General features: G+C 39.2%; 1 protein-coding gene across 1 annotated transcript in view; it reads right to left on the minus strand.

The window, feature by feature from the left end:
* The window catches only part of dscama (Down syndrome cell adhesion molecule a), a 107,611-nt gene that overhangs the window by 88,769 nt on the left and 768 nt on the right, over positions 1-18,074 (minus strand). The window lies entirely within an intron of this gene.

An 18,074-nucleotide genomic window follows, 5' to 3' on the forward strand; every position in this document is an offset into this window, starting at 1 on the left:
GCCCCAGTATGTACTTTTCCCTTGTTTTAACATTGTGATATAAGCTGTTAGAGATGGGTTCTCTGAGTGCCCTTCCAGTTTAAAGAAATGTGTTGTTGGCAGCTTTTTGAACAGTTCAACAATAGACTGTTATAAGTTGATTTGTCAGATCCTATGTCACACTGCCTATGAACTGCTTGTAATAAAATGCAGATGCATTCAACAAATCAAGTGTATGAGATATCCAACAAATCGTTACTTTAGAGATATTAAAGAGTATTAGAATAGTGGTTGCAAAAAGCAGAGACAGAAAATTTACCAATGGTGTAAAAACCATAAGTATATCCAAGATTAACTACAGACACAAGAGGGGTTGGAAAGCAGTTTTATATTCTTTATATCAATCTTTATATTTTATATTTTCAAAATGACATTTAACTATGCTACTTGTTTATCAGTGTTACTGTTTACTTTCATTTATGTGGTTGAAGTTTGTAGCTGCTAATAATGTATATATATATAAATGTGAGTATATAGTTCAAAACCAAGCCAATGTACAGTGGGGAATAATAGTTTCCATTAATCGTGGTGACAAAGAGTTGGATTCCCAGAAGAAAACCTTTATGTCTCTTATTAGGAATGCTCCCAAGTACTTTGGTTAAATTAGAAGAGCCCAATAAAATAGATATCTCATGATGTCTTAAAGATGACCAATGATGGCAGGTTCATCACATCTATGGCTTATACGGAATGTAAGGGATTTGCTGCCTGGGTCAGACTCCTGAATAATTCAAACCCCCATATACGATAGCATTGCAGGAACAGTCGTCTTAACGTACATCCTGAGACCCTCCTTTTATTAGATCATCTTTGAATCCTCCTCGCTGACCATTAATTATGAGCAGGATGTGAGACAAAGTCACAATTCAAGTTTAATGAGTCGACATGTCTGCAGAATGAAGAAATGGAGAAAACGTGTTCCCTCTGAGAGTAATTCCTCGCCATTAGAGGGTGGAAAGTGCTGTGTCTGCTTGAAAATAAGCTATGTGCCATAAGCTTCCCACTGCAGGTACTTGCACGAGAAGTGATACTATGCTCTAAAAGCCAGATCGACAAAGAAAGGAAAGGACGAATCCACCCTTCAGTCCCTTAGAGGCGGTTCATAAACTGTACAGTAGCAATCATTCAGTCTGCTGATGTCACAAAATGCACCTTCTACCTAAACATTTGTGGATGTTGTGCCCAGCTCGTATTGGTTCGTTGCTGTTTAGCCTTTCACATATACTTCCATAAGGCTCAAGTTTCCACAACTGCTGCGCTGCCTATTAGCTAAGTTGCTAGGTTTGTTGAGGATTTATGTTTATGTGACAAAGCTTTCATTTTGAAAAGTAGTAAACTGGGGTCTGAAGATTGTGTAGGCTGCTTATCAGACATCTGAAATAACCAACATGAACTGTATGAAAAAAGAACAGCATTTGAGTCAATCTTTAGAGTTCATTTATAAACCACATGCGTGAAAAGTAATAAAGCTAATTCAGATTCATTTTTTTAAATACATTGACTATAAAATCCTTGTTAAACCAGGTAGGATGAACCCAAAGTTTCTACTCAATAATAATAAGGAATAATTCTGAGGTAGCTCCGGAGCATTACCACAGACATGTTTAGAGCGGGCACTGCACTATTGCTAAAATCTTTGATTAATGTCAAAAACATTGAAGTAGAGAAAAAGGTCAAAATTCAGAAAGCAGTTATCAAACAATACATTTCACTTAATGATGATACAAACATCTTTTGTTGAAATCTAATCCATATATGCAGCATTATAGCTATTGCAGCACTTTTAAAATAGCCTAGACTACGTAAAGAGTTCACTAATAGTTTTTATATATTTGGAAATTGTCCCAGTCTAGCTCAATTTGGGCTATAATTCTTATAGCATCCGGACAACTGTTTTGAGGTGATAATTTAAAATTCTATTGGTGGCATATAAGAAACTTAGTAAGGAATGGCTAAAGACAGACATTCCTGGTGTTCATGAATCTATTGACCTGGTGTTCAGTATATATACAATGGAGAGAATTACTTTTAACTCTATAGAATCAGAAAGACACCCTTGTTGAGAACAGGCAGAAGTAGATTAATTATTTCCATGCATTAAAAGTATTTAAACTAAACCTAAAATGTGTTGCTCCTTCTCTTTAGATGTGTTAAATATGTTTCCTTGTATGTTAGTCACAGTGGTTCTAATATATTTGGTTCCTTTCAGGAAAGGAGAACTAACTTAATGTCTGGTAGAAACCTAGTTAACAAGCCTGAAAAACACTGCTTCCTCTATTGCTTCCCCTAATCATTGTGCATCATAAGGCAGTGACCAATCGACTGGACAGGTCCTTGATTGTCCACCTTAACAGATCTACTTATTGATTCCTTCTATTGACTACTTTACATCTCACAGGTCGATACACTCATGTCCACACCTGACTGAGAGCACAGCAGGGTCATCCACAGGTTTTTGGATTTAAGGAATGATTTTATATTTTCAGTGATTATTGAAACATTGCTTCATGAAGACACATTTTATTTTGTAGATCCAGGTCATTGTCACTTTTCAACAATGTCATTTGACCATGTCTGGAACTAACAACATCTCCGTAGTTGATGGAGTCATCCACAAATGTCTCAATAGTAGTTTAAATGTTATTATGTAAAGAGTTTAAGGTTTTGATCATTCAGATAATTAAACTAAAATGCAGAACAAGCTAAATATATAAACGCAATACAAACTGCTGTAACAAAACCTTTCTGTTTAGAATAGATTAAAGGGATAATTCACAGAAAAAAAATCACTCATTATCTACTTACCACCGATGGGAGGGTGGGTGAAGTGTTTGATTCCATAAACACTTGTGTGGACAGTGTTGCAGTCAAATCCAATACAATTGAAGTCAATGGTGAGTCACTCTTCAAATGTAAAAACTACATAAAATGCCTCCATACTGCACATGTGGTGTCACCAGACAAGCAGTATGGAGGCAAATTTTTTTTTTTTTGTTTTGTTTTTTTTATTACATCTGGAAAACTGTTAGTTCACTTCTATTTGATTTGGCTGCAATGCTGTTTACCACCTGAGACTCTAAAAGTGTTTTGTGGACTCAAACACTTCACCCACCCCTCTATCGGCATAGTGGTGATTAGATAATGAGGGAATTTTCCCTTTAACATGAAGACAAATGTGAGTTAATAATTCATTTGTAATATAATGTCTTTTACAGATTATCCAATCATAACACATTTTCCAGAGGATATGACCTTTATATATGCCTATCAGTGATATTCTTTGCATAGCCTATACTGTGCAAAACTTCATTAGGCCGATTATAACGATTTAGGCAATCAGTCCCAATTTCCTAAGGTCTCTTTTTTTACATCTGCTCTTGGAACAGCCAGTGTTGTTGACATCTTTCTTGGAGGATAAAAAAGTGGATTGATTACTTCACCAGCAGCAACTTGCTTAATCAAAAAACATTAATACTGAAGATTAAAAGAGGATCCTCGACTTTCTTTAAAACCTCAGAAGCATTGACCACTGATACTCTATATAAATGGAATTATCAAACAAATACAAAACTCTCTATCAATGTCACTAAGTGTCAATTTAATAGTCACTGTTTTCATTAAAATGTGCATATTTTCACAATATACTGGAAAAAGATGTGGCATTGTAATTATATTTTAAACTATGTACTATAAAAGGCATGTTCTGCCTTAAAGCCTAATAACCTTTTTAATTAATTTTCATAACAAAATCACTGAATCACCTCAAGACATTAAGCTGCAGCAGCTTTTCATAAATTGATGCATACTTTCATCTCATGTGGACCAGAGATCTAGGCAACAAGAGGCTGCTCGACTGTCATTCATACAGCAATGGCAGGCCTAACCTCTGAGAGTTTGACTCTTCTGGTCCGTAACTGTCCAACATGGGGTGGCAGCGTTGCTTAGTAACCACAGCACATGACTGACCTTATCGGTGCGGTCATAAAAATGTATGAAGTCCTTTTATTCATTTTCTCTTCTCTGCTGTGCTCTCTCTCTCTCTCTTTCTCTCTCTCTCACACACAAACACACAACGATCCACACACAGTTCTGATGAACACATCCTAAATGTATTGTTCTTGTGTGTACGTGTGTGTGTCCGTGAGAGAGAACAGCATGGTGGTAATGAAAGGCTATACCTGACACATGCCACACACTACATCAAGCAGCATGAAGAGGGAGAGGTGGGGGGGGGGGGTGCATGCAGTAACAGGAAAATCAGCACTCACAACCCACACAGGAAATGTGCACAGGATGCAAGTGTGAGAACTGCTTCACTTTCACTAGAAATATCTCTATTATGCCCCTGAAGAAAAAAATGAATTCAGTGGATGCAGATTTAAGAAATATAATGACAATTGGATTATATGTCCTGTAACCTATAATCAGAGGTGCTTTCAGTATCACACCACTTCACTTAGTTGATGTAAATTTGTCTAGTTTAAAGTGTCTTAATCTGGGTTTGAGCCTCTGCACATATTTATGCTGTAGTGGGGTTTTCCACTCTTCTACAAACATGGAGCAGCGCTGATGATCCCCACACAGGACGTTAAGCAATATGTCTGTCAGCTCATTGACACAGTATCACAGAGACGGGCTTCCAACCAAAGTGCTGCTCTGTTGTTTCCGTGGGGAGCACAGATGTTAGCCTCGCTGTCGCCCTGACAACATCTGCACAGCTGCTCTGTCGTCTGCCACGCACAGGCAGGAACGCCACAACCAGCTCTTCCCCTGGTGACAGCCGGGGGCAGGTCGGCGCAGATGGTGGGAAGGGGTGTCAGGAAACTGACACGGGGTGGAGCGGGTCGCAGGTAGAGAGTGGGGCTCCCATCTGGCCTCAGTGCTGGCACTCTGCCCTGGGGCATCTTCGGCGTTTACGCGACAGAAAGCCTGTCAGGAGTTGGAAGTCACCTTGTGCAAAACATTGTAATCTCTGGGCAGTTTCCCTGGAGTTGAGGAGGGTGGGTGGGGGGGTTGAAAATCAAACATTGCAGTCTGCATTAATTTGAACAGACAGTGAAAAAAAAGAGCTGTTACTGACTAATTAATCCCAAGGCGATGGCTTGTCCAACTTTTTTGCCTGATTCTGTTAAGTTTATATGTTGCTATCAACACACAAAAAGTTTTGTAGCACTTGTGTAGCATGATAAGCCGATGACTGCACTGATATAATACTGCTTTTTGGATTTGTAATTAATTTTAAGCCTATTTCAGGGACCAATTAAGTTAACTGACCTAAAATGAATTATAATCACTGCAAAGTTATATAATTATTCCTTTGACCTGCAAGTAACATTTTATTTTCTGAAAACTAAAATGAAGTATATATATAGAGGCAGTTATTATTATAAGAGGAAGCAGATATTGTGTCTTCAGGAAATGTATCAACATCAATGAAGTACTTTAAGGTATTAGACACTGATCAGTGGACATGACATTATCCTTTTGGGGCTGTGATATTTAATTTACATAAGTCAAACCTTAAACTAGCTCTTGTATACGGTGGCCCTGAAGTGCAAATCATAATGGCATATGACAAATCACAAAACGTATCCCTCCAATCAGCAACGAGCCATGTTGATAGCCATTTCCTAACTTCTCCATTTGAAGTTGATGGACTTAGGGAATGTGACTTTTCATGTGGTAAACATGTCAAAAACACGTTTTAAGAAATTCTCTCAAAATAAATAAAGCTCAAGAAATTTCTAACTAAAAAACTAGTTGGTGAAGAGGCCATATAAAATCTCAACAAGGAGTCAATTTTATTAGCGACATATTCAAAGAAGGAGATTCCTATCATCATTAAAACCAAGTTTTGGGGTTGTTTTTCAACTCTCATGCTTTCCATGTCTTTGACAATACACTGTTCAGTGCTGAGTAAAGAATCAAGGTGCAGACCTCCACAGACCCTCCCCAAAATGTAGCCTGAGACAGGAGCGTCTGAGTAAACCTGCAGATCACAATGACTGTTGACTGCAGCCGGGGACGTGGCTCAGAATGGGCTCTGGGTATGACCTGGACTGGCTGTCCCGGGCACAGAGCCAGCACAGAAGAAAAGCGCTTTACGGATGGAGCATGTGGTCAGGTCATCTCTTCTCCTTTTCTCCTCCCCTTCTTCACAGCTCCCCCCTTTAATCCCAGCCTGACGCTCCCACCCTCCCTCTCCCTTCTTTCCTCCCTCCGCCTCCTCACCTCACCCCCCCTCCCCAGTATCCCGCATATCGCTCTGAAATACCAACAGATGCCCAGTGTCTAAGACAGGCATTATGTTCTTAGAGGATGTCCTGGTAATTCTGGTTTTTGCCAGGCTGCTGATTATTAACGTGTTGTTTAGAAATGGTACGAATGGGAGGCAGAGCTGAGGACAACAGGTAGCCATATCTGCTGGCTGCGTCACGTGGTGCTGCAGTCTATGCAAAACAAGACCTTCAACACCCAGAGGGGACGTAGGTCTGTTTGCAGTATAAAACAAAGTGATGGGTTTAACATTCACAGAATAAACTGATAGATGCGATACACAGACATACAAATATCCTGTCATCGTCGTTAATAGTAATGGTGTGAGCGTTATCCAGGGGATAACTAAATGGTATTCAGGGATATCTAAATGAGAGTGTGCCAACAGCAGCATTTAGTGCTGTATTTTATAACATGTTACTCATCAAGAATTTAAAACCGGAGGAGCAGGACTTCGTTTGCTATAAGAAAATGTGTCAATCACGGGGACTCTGGGAGAAAGTGGTTTGTCAGACCCTGAGGGGGCCACACTGACCTAAATACAAAATTGTCAACAGGAATCCTACACTGACCAACCAAAGGAGAACACGGGGGAAACAAACGTTCAACTCTGCAAAAACAGTCAGTTCAAACACCTCATCTGGGAACCAGCATCTCCGAGGGCTGTTTGAATGTTTCATAGGACAAATTCATGACTGTGACCGGTGAGACATGGCCATGAACAACAGCAGTAAACATACTAATGCTGATGCTTTCTGTGCACAAAATATCTATGTTCATCCTCAGTGACTAGCTGGCTCACTGCTGTAAATCCCTCTATTATTCCTATTGTTTACTTGAGGGGTTTAGACTGTTTAGCTGTTTTTTCCTTATGGTTTGTTGCCGTATGTTTTTTTACATGAAGGGTGAAAAGAGATTGTTAAGATTAGAGTTTAACCCTCCCAGTAAAGAGGATTTATCTACGTTCAGCTCATCAGTGGGGCTGTATTCATCGAACTGAGTCCCTGCATGAGAACTGATGCCACCATGTGGTCAGGAGTGGTGGAGTCCAAAGGAAATCCTGCAGTTTCATGTGTTTGTTGTTGTTACAGTTTTAATAATCTTCCATAATCTTTGGAAGGCTTATCCTAAGAACAACAACTTCTTTTCTTTGTTATGATGTTATGCCATTACACTGTAACAATATGTCATTTTGATGATGACACTATTTTTAATTCCTAAATCTTAACAGGGACATGGTTGAGGGTAAACCCACAAACCGTTAACCCATCATTGTCAGCTGAAATAAACATTACAAGGTTATGATGCTGTGATTAGAGTTAAACTCTAAATATGCAACATGAGTATATTAATAAACACGGGACCATCATGCAATGGGACGACACCTTCCACATTATGTTGATGTTCCAACCAAAGAGGAGTCATGAGTTATTACTAAATTATACATTAGCACTACAGTTGCAGCGCTATCACTGCGACAAACTCACAGACAGACATATCTGCTGAAGTGTTCAAAATCGTATATAAACACACACACACACACACACACACACACACACACACACACACACACACAGAGAGAGAGAAGGTAATATCAATACCAGCAATAGGGCCGTAAAGTAACCTTGTAATAGAAACAAAATGTTCAACGCTGCATGTGTTAGGGTTAGAGATGTAACATTGTGTGTTGGACATATTTATCTAAATGTGTCAGACAAAATCTTCAGAGAAGTTGAAAAGAAAGAAGTTGATTATTGCACAATTGGCAAAATAACTGGTCAATCATTTTAACTAATATTTACAAATCATAACATCAGCTCATAAAATATCTTAACTAATAGAAATTAAACCAAACAGCAATCTAAAAAGTAATAATAGTAAAGTATTTAATTTTACTGGAGTGAAACATTTCAATACATCTTCTATCACTGGTAATTAAGTTAATATGTTTTAATTCACAATGATTGGTAAATGCAGTAATTGTGAACATAAAAGTGGATGATTATGAAAGAAAAAAAAGATTTCTTTTAAATGTACAGTAATAAAGATTATGTAATACACCAATTAGCCTAGATGTTAAACACGGGAACTGATCGTAATGATTTTATAGTTAAATATTGGAGTATTTCTGTACTTAATCAGATCCTGAGAAACAGCCGGGATACATATTGATTTCAACTAGTAACCAGTTTTAATGTGATGGCAGATCTATGTATGATCATATGTCATCCCTCAAAGGTGAGCAAACTGTACCACAAGTAAAAGTCATGATTTCATCTATTTAGAAATGAGATTTGCAGACTTTTGTTTCAAAACATGGAGAATTTCCTTCACCTACTTGAGGCAATTATGTGGATGTTTGTGAAAATAAATGTTTTAATGACCTTTGCTCTGTGTATAAAAGCAGTGGACACAAGCACATGTGTTGTGAGCTGGCCTGCACCCGTAGCTCAATACTGGTTGACCTACAAAACCAGTGAGAGTGCTGACGTTCATCACAACCGCAGGACCCCGGTGTGTCGTAAAGACTCATGCTGATCTGAGAGTCTATGAGGCCTGACGCATGACATCGACCTCGCGAAAGAATTGGGAAGGAGGGGGGGGTAAACACATAGCTGCCCAGTAACAAGGGCTCTCTCCTCATTGGCTGCAGCTGAATGTTGCATTGATCACACTCTCTGTGAAAAATGACACATGGGTTTGATCCACGCACAGGCAGGATTACAGTAACATGCTCACACTCGCAGCAGTGTATGTATGCACGTCCGCAGTCTGAGGCTTAGAAATGCACAAACTCATGAACCCGCTATCACCCTCACGCACGAACAGACAATTACACACAAACACACATGTGATATTTACACACGGACAAAGTGTTGGTGAGAACTAGGGCAGAATCACACATGTAAGCCTCTGTTGTCTTTAAATATCCTCTGAGAATTCATTTTTCCCAACCACCCAAGATTAGCACTTAGCCCCTAGTAACAGCGCTGTCATCGCGTTGTTACACTTCACTCACCATGGTTCATACTTTGTATCAACACCGTTTTCTTTTTTCTCTGTTTCATTAATTGGCTGCTTTTTACATAAAGAGCATGACTAAGGACTGAAATGTAATTTTTCCAGTCAATCTCACTTTTGAACTAAAATAGGATTTGAAGTTATGTTGACCCCATGAGTCACTGAGAAATGGGCTGAAACAGGTTTTCAAATGAGTTTGTAGTAAAATTCCAAGATCTGACTTTTTATAAACCATTGTCTGATATTAGTATAGAAAATTCCAATTATATCATTTTATACTGAATAATTTTAAGACCAGTTCCAGCTTTTTTGTTCACATTAGATAACAGAAACCGTGCAAACTACAGCCTTTTATTTTAACACTTAAAGAAAAAAATAGATCAGCTCTCAGTGGCTACAGAGGCTATTAAAGTGTGTGCTGATCAGCAAAACTACAGACTGATAGTGTATTGTACACTCTGAATGTATTGCAGCCCTCTGCTCAAGGAGCTCAATATTTGGTCTTCAAGCACAGATTAAATAGAATCATAGCTTGCTCTTACAGCCTCTCCAAGGAGCCATAACATAATATAAGCACAAAGGTTACACTAAAAACTATATTTACAGTTGGATCTGCAACAAATTACACATAGATATCAGTCCCCTAAACATGCCTGACTTCCTTCATCAAAATCCATGAATCAAAACTGAGGAATCCACAAAAAAGGCCACAATGTTCAAGAAATTCTGAATCCAACCCCTAATCAAGATCTGTACCAAAATTAAACAGTTTCTTCCCTGACCCATACACAATCCTTCCTCTAAGATTCAATGTAATCTGTCCAGTAGTTTTTGCATAATCCTGCTAACCAACAGAACAACAGACCAACAAGCAAACAAACAGATGAAAACATAACCTCCTTGGCAGAGGTAAAACTGATTAAATCAGTCATTTCAAAAAAATTTATGGAGCAAAGCATCAGCTGCAAACAGTTAGCTGGCTTAAATGGGTTTCTAAGACCAATACACAGAACACACAGCACGTCCCAAATGTGTGTACATGCAGGAGCGTCCCCATGGCATGCAAACTCAGAAGCTTCCCCTCACTGCAACAGTTAGAGTGGAGATCTCGTGAAAAGACTGTTTGCGCAACACTCTGGTGTTCCCTGGTCTTCCTATGCCTCATTTGAGAGGCAACAAGAAAATAGGCAAATAGATGAAAGGTGGTCCCCACAGTGGGAGATGATGCAACAAGGGTCCTCACGCTAAGCAGGCAGCCATTCAAATGAGTGGCTAATTGTGGCATCTGTTAACCCATTGAAGAGGTGTCAGTGCAGTATCGCGGGTCTGTTAATTGGTACAAACAGGTAGCAGATGCAGGCTCTGGGATTGAGCATCTGCCAATTAGTGAGCCAACCTCCATGAGCAGTGATTAAACAGCCAAGATGATGGAGGGAGATCGCAGAGGAGGAGTTGAGAGGACAGGAGAGGAGAAAGGAGAAGAGAGGAGGGGAGAGGAGATGCTGATTAAGATTATGGCTGACTGTTCTCCGTCAGACCTCCTGGTGGCGTCTAAGCAATGAGTCTGTGCCAAAGAGTTGAGGCAACCATGATTTGAAACCACAACTCTTCCACTTTACGAAAAACCAGAGCTCCATCCCAGGTTTTATTTGAAAACATTCAGTGCCCGAAAATAGATCCATATTCATAAATCTCACGTGCTGTTTAACCTGTTATAAATATGAATTTAGTAAGGGTGCAGCCTCTGGGTGATTGTTGGTGTTTGTTGGTGCAAAGATGCTAAGCTAATGACCACGAGACAGTGAAAAGAGGCCAGTTATCTCCAATGACTTAATCTGACTATTACCTGAAGATGTCAGAGCTGATGCTGCCTCACTTGATGCTTTGTTGTCCGTGTAGGATTTAACCTTTTCAGAGCTGGCTACAGGCGTGCTAACATTGAATGAAGCTGATATTTGGTTATTCACGCATTAAGATACTTTGTGTTTGTTTCCTCAGGTCACACGTGTTGCCCTGGTGAGCTTTGCATGTCGCATCACTGTCTTCACTTGTCAGACAAGTCGTTATCCACAACCACTTTTAGAAAGTGTTTTGGCCATTTCCCTGAAGATATCTGCAGTCGCATTAGTTTCTTCACCTTCTACTTATTCTTCACTGTCTTCACACAGTTTCGCTTAAATGGCCAGTGTGTAGGATTTTGTGGCATCTATAGCTGTGAGGATTTATTTGTGTATGTTGTAATGCAGTCTATCAACTAAATACCCACTTGTCTTAACATGAGATTGATTGAACTTCTATTTAAGACTAAACCAGGTTAGTCAGCTGTCGATAAAAAACGGAATAGGTGCCATAGATAGATTTGTTTATCCTTCTTTGACTATTTGAAACTTTAAAAACCATGAAAAATCCCTAAATTGTATAATTATCCATCATCTACCAGCCACAACTCAGAACCCATGATTGTGTCTGGCCTTATGAAAAGAAACCTGCCCTGAGTGGTATATGATGTGTGGTGTGTTCATATTTAGTCCATTAGCTAATTAGGGCCAATCAGATATTAATATCAAGTACTATAACTAGAGGTTTTTCTTTTTAAGTATCATACTTTGATAGTAAAGCAAAGAAAACATGAATACAAGCACTGACATTAAAACATTGGCTTAAGACTGTTTTCAGCTTCTTTCTTATATGCTTTTAAGATAACAGATGTTCTTCTTTAAAGGGACAGTTCACTCGAAAATGAAAATTTACTCATGATCTAGTCACCACTATGCCGATGGAGGAGTGGGGAAGTGTTTGAGTCCACAAAACACTTTTAGAGTCTCAGGAATAAACAGCATTGCAGCCAAATCCAATACAATTGAAGTAAAATTCTTCAAACCTAAAAACCAACAGAAAAATAAACATAAAATGCCTCCGTACTGCTCTTGTGGTGTCACTTGAAACGGCATAATTTACCCAGTTTTAGCCTAAATGTCTTCTGATATCCTCTTCTGGAACCATGTTCACGGGCACACACCGTACAAGCTCTCGCCTTTAGTCTCACGCCAAAGTGGCCCGAAACATGTTTTTTTATTTTTACATTTGAAGTGAGTGAAGTGGTCACCATTTACTTCAATTGTATTGGATTTGGCTGCCATGTTATCTCACAAACTACAGACAGATTATGTCTGTAGTTTGTGACTATTCTTAGCCGAGTCGAGGGAAACATGTTTGTAGTTATCATTAATCAGGTCCACATTTGAAGTAATATCTGTATCGTTTAGAAAGGATATCACCATCATGTGAATGACACACCAATCGTTTGCACTGTACCTATTTTAAGTTGTCGTTGGGGATATGTTTTACTAAAGACACCAACAATAGCTCCGTACCATTAAGGTGTCCATACGCACTGCCAGCGAGCCTAATGCTCGATACCAGGACCTTGAAGCAACTAAATGGAACAGAGCTCAAAATAATGTTGGCAGTTTGTAGAGCAGCAAAAAACAACAACAGTGCACTAACTTGTCTGTGTAAGGATGCTCTGCCAACTTACACTTTGACACTTGAGACTTTGAGTATGACCAAATCAGAACTTGCATATTGAAACATTTGTCTAATAAAGTCTAATAATCAGGTTGAAATAATAGAAAAAGACTGCAAATAAAACTGTTTATTTAATATGTTTAGGTAAGGCTACCAGACGTAGTGTACTCACTGTAATGTTCACAATTCAGTTAATCTAGGGATGGTATTCTTTGTACTGAGCCCATGATTTGAGTCAACAGGAGTCCCTTTGGTTGACTATAACCGTGCTTATTCTTCTGTGAGGATTCAATGCGAAGTGAATAGAAGTTCAAAATAATCATGTCGAACAGCCTAATTTTGTGTGATGGGATTGAAGAGACAGTTCAGATACACTAGAAGCAGCAGAGTCAGAAACTAATTAATGTCTTGGAACTGATATTTTTCATGTATTTACTGTAGTCTGGCTAAATAGCCATAATATTAGACTGCCTTGGCTCAATTGGTGAGTATCGGGATAGAATAATTCCTGAACTAATCTGTGGGGTGAGGGAAGGTGTGTGTGTGTGTGTGTGTGTGTGTGTGTGCTCTTGGACCGATATATTTGTGAGGACCATTTTGAGCATACAACCTATTATATGGACATTTTGTCGGCATTTTGTCGGCCCCCACTTTCTGACCGCCCTTTAATGGACTGTTTGGGGGTTAAGACCTGGTTTTAGGGTTTGGGTTAGAACAAGGGAAGGATTTGGGGTGGTTAAGGTTAGGTTAAGGGGCTAGGGAATGCATTATGCCAATAAGTGTCCTCACTAAAACAGAAGTACAAACATTTGTGAGTGTGTGTGTGCGTGAGGACAAATAAATACCGAAATACACAACACACGAGCAGACACTTGTCTCAGTGTGACACAGTGTAGGTGAATGTGAAGGGACACAGCAGCTTTGGGCTGTTTCCCTGTTGCTTTGCTAGCTCGCTAACTTTCAAACTGTACCTTAACTTTGATTTAAGAAAGAGCACACAGCGGTGAAACCAACAGAAAGGAGCAGCAGTGGAGGGTCGTCGTGTGTTTTACTCAAACTAATGTCAGCAGCTCACCTGTTGATTCTGAGGAGTTTGACTTGGACCATTTTCAGAATCCTCACGAACATCCTCACTGTCTGACGCACAGGGCGACACTGACATCTGCAGGAGATTCACTGGTACTACCACTGAGAGAGCCACCGTAACATGCAATCTGTGCCTGAACACTGACGAAAACATTTGTTTGTTTATTTATTTAATTACTTCTTTCGTTTTATTTTTATCGGATCTGTTTGGACAGATCCGCCTTGTTTGTTTATGTTATTGTTAAAGATTTTCAAAGAACGATGTACTCTAAAAAGAGTACATCATTTTAAGTTTTAAGTTTGTTTATGTTAATTTTTTTTAATCTTGCTGCAACTACTGTTTTTATTGTTTTTATTTACACTCTAACACTTATATGTCTATCTTTGGCTGGAGAGAGAAGCCTCTTACATTTACACCTGACAATAAAAATATATCTGATATTTATTCTACTGAGGTTCTGACTTACAGCATGTGGCAATCTGTTTGAAATGCTGCCTAAAAAATGTGTTTGTAGTACAATCGTATTAACATATACGCATTAGACCAGAGGTCTTCAACAGGGGGTCCGCGGAGGTACTGCAGGGGGTCCGCGAAATCTTTGGTTGATTAGATTAGATTATAATTTTTTTTTTTTTTTCACAAATTTAATTTGTGCTACCCATCAGGGTCCGACATCTCACAAATGGTAAATGGATTTGTATTTATATAGCGCTTTTCTAGTCTGATGAAGACCACTCAAAGCGCTTTACAGTACAGTTTCACATTCACCCATTCACACACACATTCATACAGTGCATCTACTTGCAGCACTTTGTATTGAGGGTTCAGCATCTTGCCCAAGGACACTTCGGCATGCAGATGGTTCAGACTGGGGATCGAACCGCCGACCTTCAGGTTGGAGGACGACCACTCTACCCCTCAGCCACAGCCGCCAATGAGAATGTTGCCTCTGTTTCTAGAATTCCTCATTAATGGTTCATAAGTTGAATGTGTTCAAAGCCACCACTGATACAACTTAAAGAGGGTTGTGGAAGGATGTGCTGTTGGAGGAAGTCTACTTTGAATCGGTGCAGTAACCGAATAACTGTCGTGATATCCAGCCAATTTTTTGAAAATATGCCAAAAGCAGTCATGTTTTTAAACGTGCATATGGTCATAATGGAGACAATATTGTGTATGTGGGAGTATGTGTGCCATCCACAGATGAGGATTCACTGTCTCTTCTACATGTATGTTTAAAATAAAAACATGAATCTGTGAATTACTTTAATAGCTCAGTGTTGTATGCAAGATGTACAGTGGGTACAGGAAGTATTCAGACCCCTATAAATATTTCACTCTTTGTTTCATTGCAGCAATTTGCAAAAATCAAAAATGTTCATTTTATTTCTCATTAATGTACATTTAGCACCCCATCTTGACGGGAAAAAAAAACAGAAATGTAGAAATTTTTGCAAATTTATTAAAAAAGAAAAACTGAAATATCACATGGTCATAAGTATTCAGACCCTTTGCTGTGACACTCATATTTAACTCACATGCTGTCCATTTCTTCTGATCCTCCTTGAGATGGTTCTACTCCTTCATTGGAGTCCAGCTGTGTTTAATTGAACTGATTGGACTTGATTAGGAAAGGCACACACCTGTCTATATAAGACCTTACAGCTCACAGTGCATGTCAGAGCAAATGAGAATCATGAGGTCGAAGGAACTGCCCAAGGAGCTCAGAGACAGAATTGTGGCAAGGCACAGATCTGGCCATGGTAACAAAAGAATTTCTGCAGCACTCAAGGTTCCTAAGAGCACAGTGGCCTCCATAATCCTTAAATGGAAGAAGTTTGGGAAGACCAGAACTCTTCCTAGACCTGGCTGTCCAGCCAAACAGAGCAATCGTGGGAGAAGAGCCTTGGTGAGAGAGGTAAAGAAGAACCCAAAGATCACTGTGGCTGAGCTCCAGAGATGCAGTAGGGAGATTGGAGAAAGTTCCACAAAGTCAACTATCACTGCAGCCCTCCACCAGTCGGGGCTTTATGGCAGAGTGGCCCGACGGAAGCCTCTCCTCAGTGCAAGACATATGAAAGCCCGCAGAGAGTTTGCCAAAAAACACATGGAGAACACTCCCAGACTATGAGAAATAAGATTCTCTGGTCTTATGAGACCAAGATTGAACTTGTTGGCGTTAATTCTAAGCGGTATGTGTGGAGAAAACCAGGCACTGCTCATCACCTGCCCAATACAATCCCAACAGTGAAACATGGTGGTGGCAGCATCATGCTATGGGGGTGTTTTCAGCTGCAGGGACAGGACGACTGGTTGCAATTGAAGGAAAAATGAATGCGGCCAAGTACAGAGATATCCTGGAAGAAAAACTCTTCCAGAGTGCTCTGGACCTCAGACTGGGCCGAAGGTTCACCTTCCAACAAGGCAATGGCCCTAAGCAGACAGCTAAAATAACAAAGGAGTGGCTTCGGAACAACTCTGTGACCATTCTTGACTGGCCCAGCCAGAGCCCTGACCTAAACCCAATTGAGCATCTCTGGAGAGACCTGAAAATGGCTGTCCACCAACGTTCACCATCCAACCTGACGGAACTGGAGAGGATCTGCAAGGAAGAATGGCAGAGGATCCCCAAATCCAGGTGTGAAAAACTTGTTACATCATTCCCAAGAAGACTCATGGCTGTACTAGCTCAAAAGGGTGCTTCTACTCAATACTGAGCAAAGGGTCTGAATACTTATGACCATGTGATATTTCAGTTTTTCTTTTTTAATAAATTTGCAAAAATTTCTACATTTCTGTTTTTTTTCTGTCAAGATGGGGTGCTAAGTGTACATTGATGAGAAATAAAATGAACTTTTTAGATTTTAGCAAATGGCTGCAATGAAACAGAGTGAAAAGTTTAAAGGGGTCTGAATACTTTCCGTACCCACTGTATGTTTATAAATGGCAGTGGCATGGCCACTACCTTGCACATGTTTAAATTAAAAACATGAATATATGAACCCGTGTAATATTTGAATAGCTTAGTATTGAATGCACAATATCAGGGTAGATACGTTGAACATGGCACTAGGTCCAGTTTAATATAAAACACAATTTTATGCAATATATATAGTAGGGGGTCCCTGCTCCATCTCTCCACCTGTTTGGGGGTCCTTGGCCCTGAAAAACGTTGAAGACCTCTGCATTAGGTCCCTTTGAGTTTCCCTCTGCAGGTTGATGTCATCCAAACCTAATATGTTATCATTTATGTTGACGATATTATTTTTCTAAATCTGCTAAAAAACTAGTAAATCATAGGAGTAATTCAATAGAGTAAGAAGTTAAACATGGCCCTCTGATTGTGATAACGAATAAATGCTTTGTATATATAACATAAAATGGAGTAAATTACAGTAGCTTCTGTACTATTCTACAGCCCTGACTGGTTAGGTGTTGAATTCAGTAAAGCATCAGATATCGTAAATGTTCTTTGAGAAATGTTATCTTTAGTTTCATATGGGGTTCGTTATATCTTAAATGTTCTTTGAGAAATGTTATCTTTAGTTTCATATGGGGTTCGTTCATGTCAAACTCCAAACTGATAATATGTTAACAAAGCCTAATTTGAGCAGGTCCCACAGACAGGTGGCTCAAACCCAGATATATATGCACACTCAAAAAAATAATTCATTGGGTGAACGTAATTTTATCTTGCCACTTCTATTCCATCTAAACAAATCAAGTTATATCAGTCTATCTTGATTGTGTTACTTGAACACCACATAGATGTGTGGGTTGAATGTCATTTGAATATTTTCATTCAACTTATGTGCTTTTAATTGAATTAAAATGTTTGTAGCTACTTAGTGTAGTTTAATTCATTTACGTTTAGCTTACATTGGTCAAACACTTTAGTGCAATACAATTCAGTCTTGTTGAATGAACTAATGTAGGTTTTGTCTGCTATACTAATGTCAATCTTGTTGTTTTAATTAGTGTTGTTTTCATTGCTAGTGTAAGCATTCCTTTTAATTAAATTACCAAATATACACAAACATACATAAAAAAGGACAACATGCATAACCATTTAACATTTTATTAAATATTTGGCTTTTAAAACTGCCAAGATCCTGTTCCACCC

The sequence above is a fragment of the Limanda limanda genome, chromosome 14 (assembly GCF_963576545.1).
Source record: "Limanda limanda chromosome 14, fLimLim1.1, whole genome shotgun sequence".
Lineage (NCBI taxonomy): Eukaryota > Metazoa > Chordata > Actinopteri > Pleuronectiformes > Pleuronectidae > Limanda > Limanda limanda.